The following is a 25,816-nucleotide window of genomic DNA, read 5'->3' as shown; positions in this document are numbered from 1 at the left end:
CCCTCATGAGCCTACTGTTCCTGAGTTTCAAGACCATTGAGGAATAATCCGCCTTCTAAAATATCCCAGTGATGTTATTTTTAGTGCAAGGTCTCAACTGCGACGGATGTTGAAATGAACATTTTTTCCCCCTATTTGGGGGAGCGGAAAGGTTTTAACTTGAGAGAAGTATCCTTATGTTCAAAAACAAATTAAATATATGCTAAGGATTGCATTATTAATATTTGAAATTCAGCACCTTAAACTGCTCAGCAGGGGTTTTGTGTAAAAGGGGTTCAGATATTTCTGACTGTCTCTCGCAGACAAAGACAAAAGGCAAAAGTTTCATGCTTGTTGGGGGGAGGGGGGGGGGTGTGGTGGTGGAGATGTGCGTGTGGGTGGGTGTTGAAGAGTTCAAATATGCATCGGCTTTGATGGAGAGTCAGCCATTCAAACCTGTCACCTACGGGATTATGACTGACTGATATTGGAAAGTGCTTTTCCATGTAACAATGCCTTATTGTGCTTTTCTCAGCATGCCTTGGAATCCCAGAGTCTTAATTGTTATTAGTTTGAAGTTTTATTAGTGGAAGTGTAAAGATTTTTGTTGATGGCAATGTTAAAATTACTGCCACAAAGAGAAATGATCTGAGTAGAATTCAAAAGTGCGCATTTACAAATCATCGGTTTTAAGTTATAACATTGCATTTCTCCCTCAACTTGGGACAAATTATGTCCCAGCTTCACAGAAAGTAACAAGCAGTTAAGCAGCTTAGAGTTCACAAAGGGATTCACATGTTAGAGTGAATGTACTTCACAGCACCATTTGTTTGTGCACTGACTGCAGCCAGATGTGTCTGCAGTTCTATTTATACATATTTGATATACACATTTAAGATGATCACGTGAAAATCATTTTCAAGATACTTCAGTGTGGTGGAAAGTAATTACTTACTATAATCCTAATTCAACTCCTCTTTCACCACCACACTCCAACAGAAATAACAATTGTACTCACTTCTACAAGTCTGATTTAATCCATGTTGTAAAGAAAGCTATTTCAATTTATATTCATAGAGTCAGAGAGTCATAGAGGTGTACAGCACAGAAACAGACCCTTCCATCCTACCCGTCCATGCTGACCAGATATCCTAAATTAACCTAATCCCACCTGCCAGCACCCGGCACATGTCCCTCTAATACCTTCCTATTCATATACCCATCCAGATGCTTTTTAAATGTTGCAATTGTACCAGCCTCCACCATTTCCTCTGGCAGCCTATTCCACACATGCACCACCCTCTGCGCAAAAAGTAGCCCCTTAGGTCTCTTTTATGTCTTACCCCTCTCACACTAAACCTGTGCCCTCGAATTCTGGACTCCCCCACCCCAGGAAAAAGACTTTGCCTATTTACCCTAGCCATGCCCCTCATAATTTTATAAACCTCTATAAGGTCACCCCTCAGCCTCCGACGCTCCAGGGAAAACAGCCTCAGCCTCTTTAACCTCTCCCTATAGCTCAAATCCTCCAACCATAGCAATGTCCTTGTAAATCTTTTCTGAACCCTTTCAAGTTTGACAACATCCTTCCAATAGGAAGGAGATTTGAATTGCACACAATATTCCAAAAGTGGCCCAACCAATGTCCTGTACAGCCGTAACATATCCTCCCAACTTCTGTACTCAATACTCTGACCAGTAAAGGAAAGCATAACAAACGTCTTCTTGACTATTGTATCTACCTGTAACTCTACTTTCAAGGAGCTATGAACCTGCACTCCAAGATCTCTTTTTTCAGCAACACTCCCTAGGACCTTACCATTAAGTATCTAAGTCTTGCTAAGATTTGCTTTCCCAAAATGCAGCATCTCACATTTATCTAAATTAAACTCCATGTGCCACTCCATAAGCCCATTCGCTTATCTGATCAAGATCCTGTTGTAATCTGAGGTAACCTTCTTCACTGTCCACTACACCTCCAATTTTAGTGTCATCTGCAAACTTACTAACTATACCTCCTATGTTCATATCCAAATCATTTATATAAATGACGAAAAGTAGTGGACACAGCATCTATCTTTGAGGCACTCCACTAGTCATAGGCCTCCAGTCTGAAAAACAACCGTCCACCACCACCCTCTGTCTTCTACCTTTGAGCCAGTTCTATATCCAAATGGCCAGTTTTCCCTGTATTCCTAACCTTGCTAATCAGTCACCCATGGGGAATCTTGTCGAATGCCTTACTGAAGTCCATGTAGACCGCATCTACTGCTCTGCCCTCATCAATCCTCTTTGTTATTTCTTCAAAAAACTCAATCAAGTTTGTGAGACATGATTTCCCACACACAAAGCCATGCTGACTATCCCTAATCAGTCCTTGCCTTTCCAAATACATGTACATCCTGTCCTTCAGGATTCCTTCCAACAACTTGCCCACCACTGATGTCAGGCTCACTGGTCTATAGTTCCCTTGCTTGTCCTTACCACCTTTCTTAAACAGTGGCACCACGTTTGCCAAACTCCAGTCTTCCGGCACCTCACCTATGACTATCTATGAATCAAATATCTCAATAAGAGGCCCAGCAATCACTTCCCTAGCTTCCCATAGCATTCCAGGGTACAGTCCTGGGGATTTATCCACTTATGCATTTCAAGACATCCAACACTTCCTCCTTTGTAATATGGACATTTTTCAAGATATCACCATCTGTTTCCCTTCACTTTATATCTTCCATGTCCTTCTCCACGGAAGAGACTGATACAAAATACTCATTTAGCATATCCCTCATATCCTGCAGCTCCACACAAAGACCACCTTGCTGATCTTTGAAGGACCCTATTCTCTCCCTAGTTACCTTTTGTCCTTAATGTATTTGCAAAAACCCTTTGGATTCTCCTTAACCTTATTTGCCAAAGCTATCTCATGTCCCCTTTTTGCCCTCCTGATTTCCCTCTTAAGTACACTCCTACTGCTTTTATACTCTTCTCAGGCTTCACTTGATCTCTCCTGTCTATATCTGATCTATACTTTGTTCTTTTTCTTAACCAAACCCTCAATTTCTCTAGTCATTCAGCATTCCCTGCACCTACCAGCCTTTCCTTTCACCCTGACAGGAATATATGGTCTCTGGACTCTAGTTGTCTCATTTCTGAAGGCTTCCCATTTTCCAGCCGTCGCTTTACCCGTGAACATCTGTCCTCAATTAGCTTTTGAGAGTTCTTGTCTTATACCGCCAAAATTAGCCTTCCTCCAATTTAGAACTTCAACTTTTAGATCTGGTCGATCCTTTTCCATCACTATTTTAAAACGAATAGAATTATGGTCGCTGGCACCATAGTGCTCCCCCACTGACACCTCAGTCACCTACCTGCCTTATTTCCCAAGACTAGGTCAAGTTTTGTACCTTCTCTAGTAGGTGCATCTACATATTAAATCAGAAAATTGTCTTGTACACACTTAACAAATTCCTCTCCATCTAAGCGCTTAACACTATGGCAATCCTAGTCTATGTTTGGAAAGTTAAAATCCCCCACCATAATCACCCTATTATTCTTACAAATAACTGAAATCTACTTTCAAATTTGTTTCTCAATTTCCCTCTGACTATTCGGGTGTCTACAATACAATCCCAATGAGGTATCATCCCTTTCGAATTTCTCAGTTCCACCCAAATAACTTCCCTGAATGTATTTCTGGGAATATCCTACCTCAGTACAACTATAATGCTATCCCTTGTCAAAAATACCACTCCCCTCCTCTCATGCCTCCCTTTCTGTCCTTCCTGTGGCATTTGTATCCTGGAACATTACGCTGCCAGTCTTGTCCATCCTGAGCCACTTTTCAGTAATTGCTATGATATCCCAGTCCCATGTTCCTAACCATGCCCTGAGTTCACCTGCCTTCCCTGTTAGGCCCCTTGCATTGAAATAAATGCAGTTAATTTATTAGTCCTACCTTGTTCTCTGCTTTGTCCCTGCCTGCCCTGACTGTTCGGCTTGTCTCTTTTCTCAACTATACCAGTCTCAGATTGATCTCTTTCCTCACTATCTCCTTGGGTCCCACTTCCCCACTTTACTAGTTTAAATCCTCCCAAGCAGCTCTTGCAAATCTCCCTGAGAATATGTTAGCCCCCTTACAATTCAAGTGCAATCCGTCCTTCTTGTACAGGTCTCTTCTACCCCAGAAGAGATTCCAATGATCCAAACGTGTGCATCCTTCTCCCATACACCAGCTCTTCAACAATGCATTCATCTGCTCTATCCTTTTATTCCTACCCTTGCTAACTCGTAGCACCAGGAGTAATCCAGATATTACTACTCTCGCGGACCTCCTTTTTAAATTCCTGCCTAACTCTCTATATTTTACCTACTGAATCTCATCCTTTACCATTCCTATGTTGTTGGTTCCAATGTTTACAATGACCTACTGCTGAGCCCCCTCCCCCTTGAGAACATTCTGCACCCTCTCTGAGACATCCTTGATCCAGGGACACAACCCACCATTCTGGATTTTCGCTATTAGTCACAGAAACGTCTGTCTGTGCCTTTGACTGGAGCGTCACCTAACACAATAGATTTCTTGGAACCCAACGTACTCCTCATTGCATTAGAGCCAGTCTGAATACCAGAAACTTGGCTGTCTGTGCTACATTCCCCTGAGAATCCATCACCCTCTACATTTTCCAAAACAGAATATTTGTTTGAAAGGGGATAGCCACAGAGGACCCTTGCACTACCTGCCTATCTCTCTTACCTTTCCTGGAGTTAACCCATCTATATGACTTTCTGTGCGGCTTTTCTCCATTCCTACAACTGCCGTGCATCACACCCCCAGCTCCTGTAAATTCCTCATTACCTCTAACAGTTGCTCCAACCGATCCATTCAATCTGATAGGATTTGCAATAAACGGCATTTATCGTAGATATCCTCAGTAACCCATAAACTCCCTCTGAACTCCCACATCCGCCAAGAAGAGTATATCACTCTACTGAAGGCCATTTTTACTTCTTCCAATCTGCAGACCCAAAACATAGCACCATCTTATTCCTCTGCAAGACACTGCTCCAGCTTAAATTAATACTAATGGCTGTCATTTTTAAGTTTAATCAAGAGACATATCTCAATAAAACATATAATCAAGAAAGAACCCACTATTGTAAATTTACAGCAAGGTCACATTTAAAGCTATTTGCTTATCTGTTTCTGTGCTATGACCTTTCCCAAACAGGTTCCTCCAAGATCAATTGTGAATTTCACTGTTTGTTAATTTCACCAATGTCCAGCAATACATGAATTCAACAGCAAAGGCAGTAACAACACAGGTTCAGTGCTGTGTCTGTTTGTGGGTTTCTTTCTTTCTCTCTCTCTTCTGAATGAATGCTAGAAATGAATTTTTATGTATTTCTGTTGTGCCTTTTTGAGCTGCCACCACTGTTGCCTTTACATCATTGAGCAAAAGTACTTTTACCATACAAAGTCTACTTAGGATCTCTTCTGCCAGACTTAGAATTTCTTTCTTAGATTACTTAGATTAGATTACTTACAGTGTGGAAACAGGCCCTTCGGCCCAACAAGTCCACACCGACCCGCCGAAGCGCAACCCACCCAGACCCTTACATTTACCTCTTACCTAACACTACGGGCAATTTAGAATGGCCAATTCACCTGACCCGCACATCTTTGTGACTGTGGGAGGAAACCGGAGCAAACCCACGCAAACACGGGGAGAATGTGCGAACTCCACACAGTCAGTCGCCTGAGTCGGGAATTGAACCCGGGTCTCAGGCGCTGTGAGACAGCAGTGCTTGCCACTGTGCCACCCACTACGTGCCGCCCATTTTCATGACCATAAATTCATGTTTTAAGTCATGGATTGCTTTTTGTCATGGATCAGATGGGCTAATGGACTGAGAAGTGTCAGATGGAGTTTAATTTAGATAAATGTGAGATGCTGCATTTTGGGAAAGCAAATCTTAGCACGACTGATACGCTTAATGGTAAGGTCCCAGGGAGTGTTGCTGAACAAAAAGACCATGGAATGCAGATAGACAGAATAGTGAAGAAGGTGTTTGTTATGCTTTCCTGTATTGGTCAGAGTATTGAGTACAGAAGTAGGGAGGTCTTGTTGCAGCTGTACAGGACATTGGTTCGGCCACTGCTGGAATATTGTGTTCAGTTTAAATCTCCTTCCTATCAGAAGGATGTTGAGAAACTTGAAAGGGTTCAGAAATGATTTCCAAGGATGTTGCCAGGGTTGGAGGATTTGAGCTATAGGAAGAGGTTGAGTTGGCTGGGGCTGCTTTCCCTGGAGTGTCAGAGGCTGAGGGGATGACCTTATAGAGGTTTATAAAATCATGAGGGGCATGGATAGGGTAAATTGACAAAGTCTTTTCCCTGGGGTGAGGGAGTCCAGAGCTAGAGGGCATAGGTTTAGGGGAAAGATATAAACGAGACCCTTTTCACGCAGAGGGTGGTACGTGTGTGGAATGGGCTGCCAGAGAAAGTGGTGGAGGCTGGTACAATTGCAACATTTAAAAGTTGTTTGGATGGGTATATGAATAGGGAGCGTTTGGTGGGATATAGGCCAGATGGTGGCAGGTGGGACTAGATTGGGCTGGGATATCTGGTCGGCATGGACGGGTTGGACGGGAGGGTCTGTACATCTCTGTGATTCTATGACTGTTGTGACACTGCTTTCAAATTAGTTTTAAATTCAATGTGAATGCAAGGCCTGTGAGGAATGTAATTTTTTTATCCAGTTGCCTCTTCTGTCCACATGCAGTGAACAGTCTGAAAGTACCACATCCATTGGAAACAATTTTCTAAGCCTGATTGATCTGCACACTGCTAAATAATATTCACTTGGCTGAATAGAATCACAGTCTTGAAAGGAAACCTCCCTTAGTATGTTAACATTGAGTTGCAACCCTTTTTTTTTAGTTTCAAATATCTTTTACAATACTTTCTATTGACTGAACTGCTCTCCTCTGTACTGTGAATCTTCCTTCTCTTCAAGGTTAACATCCCTTAGTTAATGAGTGAAACCATGTTAAACTCATTTGATTTAAATAGATACAGAAACAGAAGAGTTTGTAAAACCTATTCTTTCCAACATAGCTTTTAATTTATACTAAGACTGAACAGAAATAATCACTTCATCAGTGTGTGTACATATGTACTCAGTTGAAGTTCAGCAATGATATCAATGTACTCAGCTCACATTTGCCTTTGTGTTCTGAAGTGTAAAGGCTGGATGTCTTGCTGTGTGATTGCCAAGCATTATTGACATAACCTGTAAGTGCTCAGTAAGCATGGAGATATCACATGGCATTGTGGGATTGTGAAACATCAGACTCCAGATCACCATTCAGCTGGTGTTTTCCTGACTCATCTGAGTCTTTAGAATGAGTGCAATTGACAGAAATGATGCAGTGTTTTTTTTGACATGTTGTATAAATGGGGCATCCATGTGTGATGAGCCTTTAACTTACTGCCTCACTTTAGCAATATGATCTCCTAAAAAGAACTGTATGTTCACTGGTTAGCCAATGATCAAGCCATATTTATTGACATATGACAGAAATTTCCATGATGAAAACAGAAGAGGACAGGAGTCCCAGTAGTTTGCAGCATCAAGATCTCTATTATTTTGCTCTGGAGAAATTCCTCTCTCTACCTCTTTTTGGAAGAACAGGCAAAAACTACATTCAGAGTTGTTGAAAGTTAGATTGTTAAAGCTCACAAGAAAAGGAAGACACCTATGCCCAACCAAACAACCAGTAAACCTACTACTAATTATCACTGTGCAGACAACTAAAGACGAACCATACCATTTCATCTGTAATTTTGGACTGGTGATACCAAACTGTGTTCATCTGACTATCATTTTTTCCCTTCTCTACTTATAATATTTATTTTGTCTTGTTTTTCTTCATTTTGTGTGTGTATGTGCTAGGGAGGTTTAAAGAGGTAAAGTTTAAGTTATATACATTCGAATTCCTGTTAGTTCAATATAGCTATTTAAGTTATACAGTTACAGATTAGCAGTTATCCATTTTACGATTTGCCTTTGGTTAAAAGCAGTTAGATTACAATAAATAGTTATTCTCTTTCTAATGGAATAAGCCTGGTTTACATTTTCTTTGAACCTAAATTAGAGTTAGGTAGAGTTAATTCTGAGACAGTAAAATGAAAGGTGAATGATGTGAATTTGGGCTGTTTCGATTTATGAAGATGCATAAACTTTGAATGAAAGTATTTATTTAAAATCCATTCATATTCGGGATATGAATGTCCTTGGCAAAGCCAGTTTTTATTCCATCTTACAAGTGTACATACAAATGTATGAGGTAGGAACAGAAGTGGGCCAAATGGCATTTATCAATTCTCATTTGTGATTCTGGAGACCTTAGGAGGAAACCAAAATGCATTTGTAATGAGGTCAGCCAGGTGAAGCTCATGGAATATGAGTTCCCTGATTGTGACTGTCAATCAGGGAGCCCTGACTGACAGATATAAACAGGAATGCCGGGGTTAAAAAAGCTGGATCAATGTCAAGCACTTTCTGTGTCTAAATAAAGGGTGACTTGATGATGGGATACTGGTCTCTGGAGTTATTCCGGTGGTGATCAGAGAAGAGCATGCTCCTGAAAGAATTTGCTTGTAATAGTTTCTGGCATCATGCCACTTGGAAGCTTGACTCATTCGGTCCTGCAGTCAAAGTCTGGGCATAGTATGTGGAAAGAGTGCATTATTTTTTCCCCAGGCAAATGACATTGGAGCAGATGTAAAGCAGTGAGTAATTTTCCTGAGAGCTTATGGACCCACAGCTTTTTTGATTATCAGGAGCCTCCTTTTACCCGAGTCACCAGATACTAAAACCTTTCAAGAGTTGATGGATTTAATTAAGGAATATTATGAACCTAAGTCTCGTCTAATTCTGAGATGCTATCAGTTCTACTCAGTAATCAGAGAACCAGGGAATCCTTAGAAGGATTTTTGACTCAGTTAAGACAACTGATGGATGCAAGTAACATTTAACCTTTAATGAGATGTGGAGAGACCATTTGGTGTGTAGGATTAATGACGTAACCAACCAAAAGCACTTACTAACTGAAGCCCAACTGGACTTCAAACAGGAACTGCAACTCGGCTGTATCATTGGAAAATGTGGCAAGCGGACCATATACCGGAGTAACCAGATAGAAATAGAGTAAGGCAATTGCATAGCCTCATTCAGGACATATCCTGAAGAGAGGAATTCTAGATCAGCCCACAGCAAAACTCCAAAACAAAGCCAACCCTTGGCCGAACGTTTAAAATGTTCTTTGGGATCGGGGCTGGCAAACCAATGTATTTGCTGTTGGTATGTGGATTGGAGGTAGCAAAAAAGGCTCACGGCCTAAATTGAGTAAAAATGACATAAGCCGGTATCCAGGAGAGTGCAAACCCTGGAAAGTCCCCCGATATCTGCTTTGGAACAGTTTAAATTAGTTTGCAACATTCAAATCAGAACTAATCTGGTTAAATGGTCATCTGATTTTATGGAGGTCGATACCAGTGCAGCCATTTCAGTGAACCAGTCTTTGACAAAATTCCATCTGTACTCCAACCCTTAAGTTTGTGCGAGACCCCATCCACACTGACAACCTATATCAGGGAACCTTATAGATTAAGGGTACAACTTTGGTTCTGGTCCCTTATGAGAAGCAGTTGGTTCAGTTACCACTGATTGTAGTAAAAGGCTTGGGCCCAGGCTTGATGGGGTGAAATTGGTTGAGAAAGATTCACCGAGTTTGGATCAATATTATTTTGATTAGAAAATGGCTGCCTGACTGAAGTCCTTATTAAATACCCAGAGGCTTTTCAGGAAACAATCCCTCAATTCTGCAAGGCCTGCCAGGGCCATTTGCCTTCTGAGCAAAAATAGAGTCAGACGTCAGAAGGCTGGAAAGTGAAGGAGTCATGAAACCAGTCCAGTCTGTTGGCTGGGCAGCACCAGTTGCACCAATTATGAATGGATTAGTCGTGCTGGAAGAGCACAGCAGTTCAGGCAGCATCCAAGGAGCAGCGAAATCGACGTTTCAGGCAAAAGCCCTTCATCAGCTTTATTCCTGATGAAGGGCTTTTACCCGAAACTTCGATTTCACTGCTCCTTAGATGCTGCCTGATCTGCTGTGCTCTTCCAGCACCACGAATCCAGAATCTGGTTTCCAGCATCTGCAGTCATTGTTTTTACCTCGTTGATCTTAACCCTACTGCAAATCCTCCTGCAAGGATGCCTACCTTGAAGAAGTTTTCCTCCTCTCTCTACAAGAATCTCAGGGAGTCCCTCTCCCACTGCAACTCCCAGGTAGCTTTATTCCTGATAAAGGGCTTTTGTCCGAAACGTCGATTTCGCTGCTCCTTGGATGCAGCCTGAACTGCTGTGCTCTTCCAGCACCACTAATCCAGAATCTGGTTTCCAGCATCTGCAGTCATTGTTTTTAGCTGCACCAATTATGAAGCCTGATGGGTATCTGGTAAAACGGTAAACCATTTTTAGCAGCTGAAAAAATATCCCAACTCTTGCATAGAGGATTTATACACAAAGCTGCCTAGGGGTTACTCTCCTTCATGAAGTTGGATGTGAGCAATGCGTACTTGCAATTGCATTTAGATGAGGATTTCCAGAAATATACTACAATTAATACCCATAAGGGTTTGTACCAATATATAAGATTGCCATTTGGGGTATTGTCAGCGTCTGTAATTTTTCAGCAGATGATAGGAGAACATTTTATAAGATCGACTCAGGTTGCCATTTGTCTGAATAAAATGCTAATAACTGGGAAGAGCACCTAGAAAACTTGGACACAGTCCTTAGACATTTGTCCAAGGTGGGTGTATACCTTGAAAGGGAAAAATAGAACATAGAACATAGAACAGTACAGCACAGAACAGGCCCTTCGGCCCACGATGTTGTGCCGAACATCTAACCTAGATTAAGCACCCATCCATGTACCTATCCAATTGCCACTTAAAGGTCGCCAATGATTCTGAGTCTACCACTCCCACGGGCAGCGCATTCCATGTCCCCGCCACTCTCTGGGTAAAGAACCCACCCCTGACATCTCCCCTATACCTTCCACCCTTCACCTTAAATTTATGTCCCCTTGTAACACTCTGTTGTACCCGGGGAAAAAGTTTCTGACTGTCTACTCTATCTATTCCTCTGATCATCTTATAAACCTCCATCAAGTCACCCCTCATCCTTTACCGTTCCAACGAGAAAAGGCCGAGAACTCTCAACCTATCCTCATATGACCTATTCTCCATTCCAGGCAACATCCTGGTAAATCTTCTCTGCGAAATGTGGAAGATAAAGTGAGGACGCTTAAAGGTGACCCTACTACCACATCTGTACCACAACTTAGGACTTTCTTTGGGCTGGTGAATTATTACAGAAAGTTCATACATAACCTGGCCTCTATCCTGGCACCTTTCCATCAACTCATTAAAAAAAGGGTCAGCCATGGAAATGGTGACATAGACAAGTCATAGCTTTCAGGGAGGTGAAGAAACAGCTATCATCCTCTAAGGGGTTGGCACACTATTATCCCAAGGAAGACCTGTGATCTTCCCAAACTTAGGAGAGAGGGTAAAACGGCAGCAGAACATTAATACTAGACGCAAGACTCCGCTAACTGAGAGACACAGTTTACTTTAGGGCTGGTGCTTGTTGTAGGAACCATGGGAATGGCCCTGCATGGGTAAGAGGCATGGTCAATACAAGGTCAGGTCCAGTGAGGTATCAAGTTTGAGTAGGTGCAGTGGTCCTGAACAAGCATGTGGACCATATGAAAGCTGCAAACTCACAAACAGGAGCTCTTCGACAGTCTTTCCGATTGTTTCGAACCCAGGGGTTCTCCCTCTCCATCAAGCATTGAAGATACCTCAAAATCTGAGATGCACACAGTGAATGAATTTCTTTCGACAAGGACCGGGCACAAGAGGTGAGTTACGGTCTGTTACATGCCATCCATATCAGAGGCGAAATCGGCGGAACCTGACCTTGTGTTAAATTGCCCCAGGGCCTCTACAGATAAAGAACCTGCCCCTGCCCTCAGACTCAGAGGGCGAGGGATGCAGTGACTGGAATGTGGTCAGCCAGGTGGACCTAATAGAATATGAGTTCCCTGATTGGGGCCATTAATCTGATCCAACCAGGGAACCATGGCTGACAGATATAAATAGAAGTGTCCTGCCACTCTGAGAACTGACTCTGAGGGAGCTGGGTCAGTGTCAAGGACTCTCCATGTGTAAATAAAGGGTGACTTGGTGACGGGATACTGGCACCTGTGGAGTTATTTCAGTATCATACACTGGACTGTTCTGACTGAACTGCTAACTCCTCTGAGACTCAGCTTGTTGAATAATATTTTTCCGAGCCATTTGCAATCAAAGGCCAGAAAGTTGAGACTATCAGGAACTCAGAACAATGGTTTTCATGTCTGATTCTCTAACCCTTGACCTCACCAAGTGAGTCTTTGTGCCAGTAGAACTGCATTATAAAATGTGACTCTTCTTTTTCACATAAATTGTAGTCCATTATTTTCAAATGTCTCATTGAAACATTGCCACAATTGTTTTGTTGGATAGTTATAATGCAGGATTTTCTGTTTGGATGGGAAACCTCTGTAATGTTGGCGGTCTGGCATTGGCACCTGCCCACTGTGTTTCTGCACTAAACATGGTGTATTTTTGTGGGGTCAACCTAACTCTCAGCACTGTAGTGGACATCTTGTAAAATTTTACAGGGGCACTGAAACTGGCAGGCAAGGTGACTGCAAACAAATTCTAAATTGACACAAATGGAGCACAAATGATCATCCTTTGACCTTTAGTGGTCTGGGAGATGATCTTTTAAATATAAGTTTTCTCTCTCCTGTTATAGATCAAGTCACCATAGTCTTACCAGACCATAGGGCTGCTCTTTCACTGATTGGTGAGAAAGATGATTGGTGGTGAGTTAACCTGAAGGCCACCACACTTCAGGCAAGGGGGGAGTTGAGAAGGATTGGCCTTCAGTTATGCAAGGAAACATTTTGCCAATCCCTTGCATTCATCCTCTTTGAAGACAGAAATATTATGATCTGCACCATCACAGGGTCTTCACCATAAGAGGAGAAGACATAGGAGCATAATTAGACTATTCAGCCCATTGGGTCAGCTCTGCCACTTGATCAGGTTTCTCAACCCCATTTTCCTGCCTTCTCCCCATAACCTTCAATCCCCTAGTAATCAAAATCCTATCTCTGTCTTAAAGGCACTCAATGACTTGGCCTCCAAACCCATCTGTGGCAGCGAGTTTCAGAGTTACCAGCCTCTGGCTGAAGAAATCCCACCTCATCTCAGTTTGTTCCTTCACTCTGCTACAGAAGTTGAGCACAAATGCTGTATTTGGGTGGACTTACTTATCCATGGAAAATGCCAAACTGCCACATAACAGAAAGGATCTGGCAGAATAACTCCCTGCTTGATTGCTTCCCCAAATCTGGAGGAAATTTCCAGCCATTCTGAACATAATAATCATAAAGTGTGCTGGATTTGCAGTATAAGTAATAGTGATAAGTTTTGCACCATTATACTATCCAAAACCAAATATTGTGAAGGGGGCAATGAAGACTACACTTGAAGATTCACCACATCAAATTTGTGAGTATGAAACCAATATAAATTTGAGTCAATTGCCCACTAAGTCTGACTTAATAAATGTCATATCCTTGTAAGGAACCTCTCAATTTGTGAATATGAAATATGTAGGCTGAAGACACTTTAAAAGTAAAACTGAATTGATTTTTTAACATGAACAATTTTTATTAAAAGTCTGATAATTTATGTTGAAATGTTGAAACTCTTTTATTTTAACATATCACAATTTAAAGATGATTGATTTGTATCAGAACTATTGCACATCTTGAAGTACTTTAATTTTGATTGATGGGGAGGGGATGGCCTAGTGGTATTATTCACTGGGCTATTAATCCAGAGAGGAGAAAGTGAGGATTGCAGATGCTGGAGATCAGAGTCGAAGAGTGTGGTACTGGAAAAGCACAGCCGGTCAGGCGTCATCCAAAGAGCAGGAGAATCGATGTTTCGAGCATAAACCCTTCCTGATGAAGGGCTTATGCTCGAAACATCGACTCTCCTGCTTCTTGGATGCTGCCTGACCAGCTGTGCTCTTCCAGCACCACACTCTTCGACAGTTAATCCAGAAATCCTGCTCATGTCCTGGGGGCCATGATTCAAGTCCTGCCGTGGCAGATGGTGAAATTTGAATTCAATATAAAACCTGGAATTAATGCATTCTCAACTGTCAAGTCAGGAAACAGCATCTGGTTCACTAAAGCCCTTAAGGGAAGGAAACCATTATCCTTACCTGTTCTGGCCTACATGTGACTCCAGACCCACAGCAATGTGGTTAACCCTTAACCTGGGTAATGCAGATGGGCAATAGATGTTGGCCGAGCCAGCAACACACATATCCTGTGAATTTGTGTAGTAAATCCAATGCTGAAAAACCTTTTGAACTGAAGAAGCCTGATTGATACTGTTTTTGTGGTGTATTGACTGGAAGCTGTGCCGTGACTGCCTGCTATTTTCAGCCAAGCTGTATAGCAATGTTCAGCCTTGCTGCAGCTCATTTCAAACTGAAATTCTTAATGTGGACATCCTCATGGCTCTTTTATAATGGAGGTTCATCCCAAGTCAGGAGTGAGCAAGACCTTCATTCCAAGATCAGAGTGGTGCTGGAAAAGCATAACAGGTCAGGCAACATCCAAGGAGCAGGAAAATAGACATTCCTTCATCAGGAATGAGCAATATTCAGCCTTGTTGCAGCTCATTCTTAGTGTAGACATCCTCATGATTTTTTATAATGAAGACCATCATTCCACTGACTGCAAAATCAAGTCTTAGCTGTATGATTTGCCATCCACAGTTCACAAAACATGTGTGAGGAAACCCGCAAGTACAGAATCGTTTCTCAGTGTGATAAATTGGACATGCCATATTGTGAAGCAGTCAGCAGGTTGTTGCAATCATCACCTTGTTCTGGTTAAACACAGTTAAGATATGATTAGATGTAATTGATCACATGGTGTGAACATATGTGAAGGGTGATATTTGCTCTCTCCCAGTTCAAAACAGCTCTTTCCTTCTGATACACTTGCAAAAGTTCATCCAACCAATGTATATTTGCAATATCCGAATTACATTTTATGCGAAACACATTATGTTAATATGCTGTTCTAACGGATAACATAATTGCATTTTAAAATGATAGTTTATGTTCAGTATAGTTCAGTTGCCAAGAAGTTGAATGTTGAAATAGCTAAAAGCTGTAAGATGAGTGATCTAATATTTCAGGCTCTATTTACATAGGTATGTTACATGAGTTCTTTTTGGAATGTGGAATGTAAAGTGGTTTCAATTGGCTTGATTCATATTAACCCCTCAGCATGAGAGGGTTTTTTTTGGCTTAAGTGCACTTCTTTCTGATTATTTCTCAAATTTCCAATCTTTTACAATATACATCATTTGGCTGAGGGACAGGCATCTACTTAACTATTATATACAAAACAGATTTTCCAAATCATCAAACGTAAATTTCTTAATCAATGACCTAATTCCTGTGAACTGGAGCCTAATTTATTTCCGAGGTTCTAACACTGCTACTCAAAATCAGTATTCTGTCCCTGTCTCCCACTGCCTCTCTCTCTCTCTCTCTCTCACTGTCTGTCTGTTTATCTGTCACTCACTGGCTTTCTGCTTCTTTCTCTGCTTCATTCCATTGTTTTATTATTTGTTAAAAGCTAAGAACAGAGTAATCATATGAATACAGATACTACTGTTCTATTGATGCATGAAGAACTATGTAATAGCTAAGGAACAAGTAGAGCCAGAGACTAAAAGGGGAACCCATATGTGGAGGTCGCATGTATGGACCTTGTACTTAATAAGTACTTTGCTTCTGTATTCACAAAAGTGGGAGTTGATACAGACACTATGATGAAGAAGAAGCATGAGATATAATTAGCCTGAATTGTAATAGGAAGGTGTGTATCATCATTAACAATATGTCTGAATGAAATGGATCCCAGACTCATACGATGAAGGAAGGAAGGAAATAGCACAGGCTCTAACAAAAAAAATTCTGATCCTGTCTACTGCAAAGTGTGGTGCAGGATTGTCCAAAAAGAGAAGACAGAATAGGCCAAGCAATTACAGGCCAGTCAGCATGACCTTGTTTGTTGGATATATCACTGAAAGAAAAGGGATAGTATGGATTTGCTATTCAATAAATTGATTAGATTAGATTCCCTACCGTATGGAAACAGGCCCTTCAGCCCAACAAGTCCACACCACTCTACTCCGAAGAGTAACCCACCCAGATCCATTCCCCACATTTACCCCTGACTAATGCACCTAACACTATGAGCAATTTACATTTGCCAATTCATCTGACCTGCACATCTTTGGATTGTGGGAGGAAACCAGAGCAAACCCATGCAGACATGCAGAGAATGTGCAAACTCCACACAAAGTGGGAATTGAACCTGGGTCCCGGTGCTATAAGGCAACAGTGCTAACCACTGAGCCACCATACTGCCCCATGAATGGTCAGCATGGATTTGTCAAGAAACTTCATTTCAAAACATATTAAACGCTTTGAGGAGGTAGCAGAAAAAAGATGAAGTGGATGGCAGCAAAAGCGTTCCTGAAAAAGCATTCATCATTCATGGTGCAGATGAGGCAATTACAAAATGGAGGACACAATGGTAATGCAGTGGTGAGACTATTTAGATACAAACTGCAGACGACAATATGAAGGAAGAATTCTTGCCAAGAGGAATGTGCACACAAATGCTATTAACAATTTTGAGAAGCAAGAAGAATTTGGAGCTTACAATACAGAATGTATCCCAGAGTGTAATCAATCAGTATTTTGGGTGTCACTCAATCGTTACGTTGAATAGTATAATGGAATGTTTAACACTTTGCATGAAATGGAAGAGTCGGAAGAAGAAGGTAGAGATGTGGATCAAACACATGGCATCATATTGGACACAAGAAATTTCAGGCCAGCGATGATTGTGCTAGTGGCAGAATCTTTCAATTGTGGGGGCTTAAACAATGGCAGCATGTCTTCAGCATGTGCAATGGACTGGCTGAAAAATAAGGATTGGAACAAAGTTAGGAATTTTGAAAATTCCACTAGCTTTAGGTTTAGGGACGATAACACACTAAATACTTTAAAATAAGCAAGGATTACTTGTGAAATATCCAGAATTAGTGTCGTTATTAGAACATTTTTATCAAGTAGGCCATCAATTGAAAAAAGAGAAGATGAAATGTCATACTGAACATGTCAAGGTTATTATATTTAGGGGAGGTGTCTGCCTAGTGGTAACATCACGGGACTGTTAATCTATGTAATGTTCTGGGGAACCAGGTGCGAATTCTGTCAGGGCAGATGTAGAACCTGTACTCAATAAAAATCTGGATTTAAGAGACTAATGGTGACCACAAAGCCATTGGTTCGCTAACTTCCTTTCAGGAAGGAAACTGCCATCCTTACCTGGTCTGACCTACATGTGACTCCAGACCACAGAAATGTAGTTGACTCTGAACTACCCTCTGGGCAATGAGGGATGGGTAATAAATGCCGGCCTGATCAACAACACCCATGAATGAATACAACCAAAACTCTGAGAATTAGCAATTGACACAGTAGGAAACTATTGTATTCTTTTAATAGAACGTAATTAATTTCTTTACTAGAGAGTTTTATTAACATCCAGGGGTAGAAATTTAGAAGATAAAATTAATGGAGTTAAAATTACATAGGCAATTTGCTTTATTGTCTTCTAAAAGGTGAAATATTTTAGTGAGGAATGCAGGAATAAAGTGATGAGGAGGACAATAAATTTATAGAAGAGATAAATAATCATTGTGATATTTGTAAGGAATACTGAAGGACACTGTCATAGCCTATAGTGCAAAATTTCAACCAAGCCATAGTTATAAATTTAAGGGTATTGGATTATGAATAAAAGCATTTTCATTATACATTTTGTAGATTTGCATACTTTTGTTGATTTTGTAGACTAGATTTCAGCAAAATTTCTAACTGATAATGAGGAATTTGCGAATGATGAATTTAGGGATATATGTGTGTAAATATAAATACGATATTCATTGTTGTCACTACAGCAGCGGGAATTCATTTTAGGAACAGGGTGTGTGAAAGGAACCACACAATAATAGACAGAATTGTTCATAAAGTTTTGGCTTAGCAGCCAAACTACAAACTATGCTCTGCACTGGCATGGCCTGTCCATTGCTAAGAATTTGCTGGAAATGGTTGAAAGACATAATTCATATCAGTTAGTTCTTAGAGAAATCTGAAAGCTGCATCACTGATAAGTATTCAGCCTTAAACTTGAAAAGGGACAACAATTTAATTTACTTTTTTGGAGCATTTGAATGCACATAAGCAGAAAGACTTCCATTAAAGTCGTAGCTTTGTTCACTGGGCTGGTGTGATTTTTTGCAAACATTTTGTCACCTCATTGGTGACATCATCAGTGCATCTTTGAGAAGATGTTGGTGCTCTGTCCTGCCTGGTATTTATATGTCTCTATTTGTTGGAACTTCCGATTCTGTATCTGAGTGGATTGTATACGGGGTCCAGTGCAATGTGTCTATTGATTGAGTTCCAGTTGGAGTGCCAGGCTGCAAGGAATTCTGTGGCATGTATCTGGTTTGCTTGTGCTAGAGTGGCTACATTGTTCCAGTTGAATTTGTGTCCTTCATTGCCTGTGTGGTTGGAAATGATAGAGTACTGGTCATGTCTGGCAGTGGCAAGCTGATGTTCATGCACTCATATGGTCAGTTTTCTTCCTATTTGTCCTAATTTGTGTTTTTCACAGTCCTGCAGGGTATCTTGTAGATAACATTTGTCCTGTTGGATGTGAGTGTTGGGTCTTTAATCTGTGTGAAGAGCTGGTGGAAGCTGTTTACTGGTTTGCGGGCCAGTAAGATTCGCAGGGGTCTGAGTAGTTGGCTGGTTATCTCTGATATGTCTTTGATGTAAGGTATGGTCGCCAAAGTCTTCACACTTGTTCATGAATGGAGTTAAGGTACTAATTGTCTAACTGAATGTCAGAATAGGTTAGAGGGGCTAAACCAGCTACTCATGTTCACATCATCATGGATGTCTTGCAGATGAGAATTCCTCTAACTTTGGTGATGGAGGTTGGAAAATGATTTCGTGGTCAAATAGAGGTCAAAGGTAGCAAGCAGTTGGTTCAGCCTCAGACAGGTTGAAGAATATTTTATGGATGATATCACTCAGGGTCAGAGAGATGGGAGTGAGGCAAGGATAGATGCTTGGGGTCCATGAGAAGTCATGGTGCAGTAACCATGACCTGGCTATGGCTAGAAAGACTGGAATGGACCCAGGCAAGTGACCCATCACTCAGCTGGAGAACAGAGCAGAGACAACAAAGAGGGATGGTCTGATCAACTATATCAAAGACAAGGGTGAGTTGGTCCATTGTTAGTTCCCAACTGCTTTGGCTGCCAGCAGTCTGGCATTTTCAATACCATATTATTTTGGATCATATCTCAAAGTCCATGCAAGCATATTTCTTTACTTTGGACTTTGATTTGGTTTTACTGTAAACCTAAATAATTCCAGCTACTCTTCTTGAACGCTTTTCTACTGTAACTGTAAAGATTATGCAGAAATACAATCAAAGAAACAAAGAAGTGGAGTTTGCACATTCTCCCAGTGTCTGCGTGAGTTTCCTCCGGGTGCTCCGGTTTCCTCCCACAGTCCAAAGATGTGCGGGTCAGGTGAATTGGCTATGATAAATTGCCCGTAGTGTTAGGTAGGGGTAAATGTAGGGGTATGGGTGGGTTGCGCTTCGGCGGGTCGGTGTGGACTTGCTGGGCCGAAGGGCCTGTTTCCACACTGTAAGTAATCTAATCTAATCTAAAAAAAGGATGAGGAAGGGGAGAAAGGTTCTGACGGAAGGTATAGACAGGAGATACTACTTAAAATCTGTTTTTACTAATGATGTGGAGGGGCCAGTGTTGGACTGGGGTGGACAAAGTTAAAAATCACACAACACCAGGTTATAGTCCAACAGATTTATTTTGGAGCACTGCTCCTTCTTCAGGTGGTTGTGGAGTATAAAATCATAAGACACAGAATTTACAGTGTGATGCAACTGAAGTTATATATTGAAAAATACCTGGATTGTTTGTTACGTCTTTCATCTTTTAGAATGCCCATGATGGTTTCAGTTCTTTCATATTTAAATTCCCAGAACTTTTTAAAAAAAAGTTACATTATCAAGTGAACTTTAACAATGGGTGCCATGTTGACCCAGATAATGCACTGAAGGTGTGAGGTGCTCTGTGTGAGGCTGTCTGTGCGCCAATATTAGAATTTTACATGGATTCATGCAGTTTTTGAGCAAAATAAAATGTAATTCTGCTAGTACAAATTCACTCCATAAACTTATGCGTGTGTGTGTGTGTGTATATGTGCGTGCATGTGGATGTGTGTGTCTTAGGGTGTATGAGTGTCTGTGAGAGACTGTGGTGTATGTGTATGTGTGAGAGTGTGATTGTAAAGGGGTGTAAGTCTGCGAAAGGGTGCGTGTGTGGGTGTAGTGAGGATGTGTACGGGTGTGTATATGAGAGAGGTTGTGTGTGAGAGTGACTGCATGAGTGTATGGGTCATAGGTGCGTGTGTGCATGTGTCTGTCTGATTGTGTGTATGTCTGTGTGTGTAGTGCAGCGGGGTCACCTGTAGTGTCACATGAACCCAAGGTCCCGGTTGAGACCATCCCTATGGGTACCGAACTTGGCTGTCAGCCTCTGCTTGGCCACTTTGCGTTGTTGCCTGTTCCAAAGTCTGCCTTGGAGGATGTTCATCTGAAGGTCTGAGGTCAAATGTCTCGGACTGCTGGAGTGTTCCCCAACTGGGAGGGAACACTCCTGGCTGGTGATTGTTGTGCAGTGTCCATTCACATTGCCGTAGTCTCTGCTTGGTCTCACCAATGTACCATGCTTCAGTGCATCCTTGCCTGCAGCGTATGAGATAGACAACGTTGGCCGAGTCACATGAGTATCTGAAGTGTACATGGTTGGTGGTATCCACGTCAACACTCTGACACGCCTTGCAGCATCTGCCATGACAGGGTTGTATGGTGTTGCCCTTAAATCTGGGCAATTTACTGCGAACAATGATCTGTTTGAGGTTTGGTGGTCGTCTGAAGGTGAGAAGTGTGTGGATCCATTTAAGATTCTATAAATCCCTTTTTTAGAAATAGAATCAGTCTGAACACTGGGGAACAGACAGCCTCACACAGGGCACCTCACACCTTCAATGCATTTTTTGGGTCAACATGGCACCTATTGTTAAAGTTCACTTGAGAATGTATTTTTTAAGAAAAGCTCTGGGGATTTACATATGAAAGAACTGAAACTTACATTGTCCTTCTAAAAGATGAGAGACTTAACAAACAATCCAGGTCTTTTTTAATATATAATTTCAGTTGCATCACACTGTAACCTTTAGCTATAAATTTTATATCTTATGATCTTATACTCCACAACCACCTGATGAAGGAGCAGCGCTCCGAAAGCTAGTGATTCCAAATAAACCTATTGGACAATCTGGTGTTGTGTGATTTTTAACTTTTCACTAATGGATTAATTAACCATCTGTCTCAGCCAGTAGCAGCAGAATAGGTAAGTACATTAAATTACTGTTAATGTTGGTAAGTGAAGAGTTAATATTCAGTGTCAGTAGTTCAAGGGCATTGCAGGAACAAAATGCCTTTTATCTCAATTGTTTATCTATTACATTAAAATAAATTGAAGAATTGTAATGCATTTGTGTAAAGAACTCCTATACATCTACATTTTTAAAAGATGAATAGCAATTTACTGAAATATGAATAAACCTCCATTCTGTCCTCTCTTTGAGATACAGTTCAATAATGGTTTCCCTATCATAGGCTGGTGACCTATGATATTATTTTCTCTAAGCCTTGTTCTTTACACTAGCTTCAGACAATATTCAGCATGACGCCAGTTAGAACACACTAGTACTGTCTACCCTTGCCCCTGAGGAGAAAACCTCTACATGTTAAAAGGCACTCTGAGCATAAGGGAGTAAGTGAGTTGCCAACAGGCGCCTTGGAGCCTCACCAGAACTGTCAGCTCTGTTCTTTAATTGTCTAGGTCGATGAAGTGCATAAGCAGAAAATGGAGCAATCAAAATCTACACTGACCTCAAAACAGCAGGCAGTCTCAATGGAGATGTGGGCAGTTGAAGTTGCTCTTGTCACAGATCAATCCGCAGTGTTACAATTAGCACTAAACACCTTCACACTAAATGCATGATACACAACACTTTAAAATGGATCAATGTACAATGAGGGGTGCCCACTTTCTGTTATTGATGATGCAAATGGCACTTTACTCTGTTTTAGCTTCTTGCAATTGCACTGAACCTAACAGACCCAACAACTCAAGGTGTCCTATGACAGGTCTATTTGTTAACTCTCATCACTGGGGTAGCAGCTTGGCGGCAAATCCATTATGAGGGTGTGAAGGTTAATTGCTTCAGTGAGTTCTTTACAAAGACCGCAGTAACTATATACACTGATCATAACAGTACAGCAGACTTAGCAGCGAGCTATACAGAAGTCAGCCATTGATTTGAAGCAATATTATAAATATCATTTTCAAATGCTTCTCTGCCACTTCAGTTTAAACTGCTCAAACTCCCCTCACAGTAGGGTAAACCTCAGCCTGTAAAAATGCCTTATTTTTACTTATCTTTTTAATTGAATGCAGTGAACTGAGGGAATATGTTCACTGTATTTTCACTCGTTGGGAATAATGTAAGTCCAACTGAATTCAATCAAAATAATAACCAAATGAAAAGTGCTCTGTTAAAAATCGCAACCAGTTAGTCTCCACTGTTGGTGAGACAGATTAATGTTTACATCAAGAGACTAAATTGGCAGGTTGTAACAAGTTTTCTGTTTGACATTTTTATGCTAACCCTTGCCTGTGGATACAAAATGTAAAAATCAACTACCATAGAAGAGTATTCTGACCTCTTAACTGAGAAAAAAAACCAAAATTAATATATTTTATGGCAGCCAGATGTAATAGCCAAGTTTAATGTTACTCATGAACTTGAGCAGCCTGAACATTCACTAAGTTGCCACTGGTTATATTGTTACATTTGCTTGTGCTGAAAAAAAATCATATGCCTCACCTACCAACTGTATATTTGTCATCTCTGCCACAGTGCAGGTTACATTATGTCTTCATCATTATTAATTTCTGTCTGTTATTGTTTCCTTCTGGGTATTTGTAATTTATTTTCTGGTATGACCTTACTGACCATGATACCTTGTGCACTTAGTACTGGAGATGTTTTATCAGAAATGATTAAAGGATTAAATAAATTAATGTTGGGCCATATCTTCCTCTCATTAATTTTGGCTACAAGATAGATATAAATATAAGGGATTATATATAGCCTGAATGAATTACATGTATGTGTTTTTCAATCAGAATAATCTGGCTGTGGTATTATAGTGTAGTTGTATGTTACTGATCGAGTGTCCCAGAAGCTTGGACTAATAACCTGAAGAATGTGAGTTCAAACTCTGTTGTGATTTCTTACAAATTCACTGTCAGCAATAAAATCAAATCCAGAGTTTGTGAATCTGTCAGGTGAAATGTACAAACAAATGGATACACTTTTTTTAAAAAAAAGAGAGAAACTGAGCATCCTTGCTTGCTTTGGCCAACATGTAACTCCAATCCTCCAACAGTGTGGCTGACTCTGAACTGAAGTGATCTGGCAAGGCAGTCCATCTCTCGTGGTTCAAGAAGAAGACGCATCAGAATGCACAACGAGGAGTTGACAATAAATGCCAGTGTTGCTTCTGATGGCCACAAACAGAGAAAGACTTTTCATAATGGCTTAATGACAGTTGTGGAAAATAACAATAAAAACATTTCAATTATTTTGACAGTCTACTGTCAGAAAAAGAAATGTCAAAAATAAGGCATTTAAACTTGCACTAAAAATGTAAAATAAAATTTAAGGCACCCATCATTTCACAGCTCACATGAAGTTTTGTTTCTCAATTGGGAGAACCAATGATGCAATTAAAATAGAACAAATAAGCATTGAAAAGACTAATGGCTGTGAATTATCTGCTATTCATTTTAGAGTCTAATGTAACCTAGGCCCTCAAATTCTGCTCCAGTTTTGTCCCTGTTGTACTTTGAAAATTTAACTTGCTGTATGGATTTGGTTGAAATTGGCCCTGTTCTCTTATTGTGTCTTCTAATGCAGAGCTCCTTAGTAACGTTTGAGACAAGGAGACAAAACAAAAAGTTCTTCCCGACTTTTACAACAGGTCATAGGCCCATTATCAAATTGACCTTAAGCCTGATGCAATGAGGGTTGTCAGTAATTGGCAGAGTCTTGTCAATGATATCCAACTTCCCACAATAAGCTAAATGGTGAAAGTTAGTACTTCAGTGCAATAACATGTTGGGGAAGTGGTGAACGTGGGGCCAGTTTGTAAAGCAAGGGGTTCAGCATGGAGATGAGGGTTGACTTCCTGCCAGTCTGTCCCCTGTACTCACCCTCCATGAGGCACTAAATCCCTCAGAAGCAGGGAGCTCCCTCGCAAAGCATAGGTATTCCCAACCAAGGTCGACATGGTGGTGTGCTCACGTGTGTAACGTCCATCTGCTGCTCATTGAATACCAATAATAGTGGGAATCAAGCCTTAACCGGGCCTGAGCCCCCTCTTAAAGGCTTCAACTGGCCTCCAGTAGGAAGGCTGTTCTTATCACTTCCTGTCATGGACTTAACAGACTTGAACAGGGAGAAGAACGGTGGGTGATCTAGCAGGAGGTAGGTGGTAGTGAAGGCAACAGGCTCACCTGCCCTATTTTACCAATGTACTGGCTCCCTGTCACATCCTGGGATAAGGATTTGATTCAACCTATTAACTCTGTTACCATTTCTGATTGGATCCTGCCTGACCAGCTGGTGAGTGCTTCTGCAATTTTCTGTTGTATTTCAGGTGTTTGGCATCAATATGATGTTGCTTTTATAATTGTGATTGAGAAGATGTAAGTGAAGCTGATGGTAACTAATCTTGTTATGCATCGTGATCTCCATACTATAATACCTTTGCTATGTTGACTCAGATGATATATTACTTTTAGTAACAACATCAGGATCAGACTGACTGAAATGCAGGTCATGCCTGCTTCTTCTGAGGTAAATCTAATTAACATCCTTGATATGGTTTTTTTTAGGTAAACCAATTTACTACAGATGGCCAATCAGTTATCCAGCAATAAGATTGAACCTGTTCCCTGCTGAATAGTTCACACATGGATTTGTAGAGAGAAAATGCTTGCTTTCAGTCTCCTTAGTTTACCAGTAGTCAGAAACATGAATTGTTCGGACCAGCACCTACTCTTTCAGCAGTGTTAAACCTGAGGTGTTACAAAATGTGGGATTTAAATGAGCTGCCCCCTTTTGCTTCTCCTCTGTTTGAGGGATGAAACAGTCAAAGAAGTCTGGCAGCGAGCTGACAACATTTCCAAATCCAGGGTCCGAAGGCATCTCTGATGGCCTATATTCAGAAGTGAATAAACAGTCTGAGGATAAGCACACCACTTGAGCCAGAGACTGGACATAAGTGGATTGCTTTTTGAAAT

This window comes from Hemiscyllium ocellatum, chromosome 24 (genome assembly GCF_020745735.1).
Source record: "Hemiscyllium ocellatum isolate sHemOce1 chromosome 24, sHemOce1.pat.X.cur, whole genome shotgun sequence".
NCBI classification, from domain to species: domain Eukaryota; kingdom Metazoa; phylum Chordata; class Chondrichthyes; order Orectolobiformes; family Hemiscylliidae; genus Hemiscyllium; species Hemiscyllium ocellatum.
Note: the sequence above shows the minus strand (reverse complement) of the source record.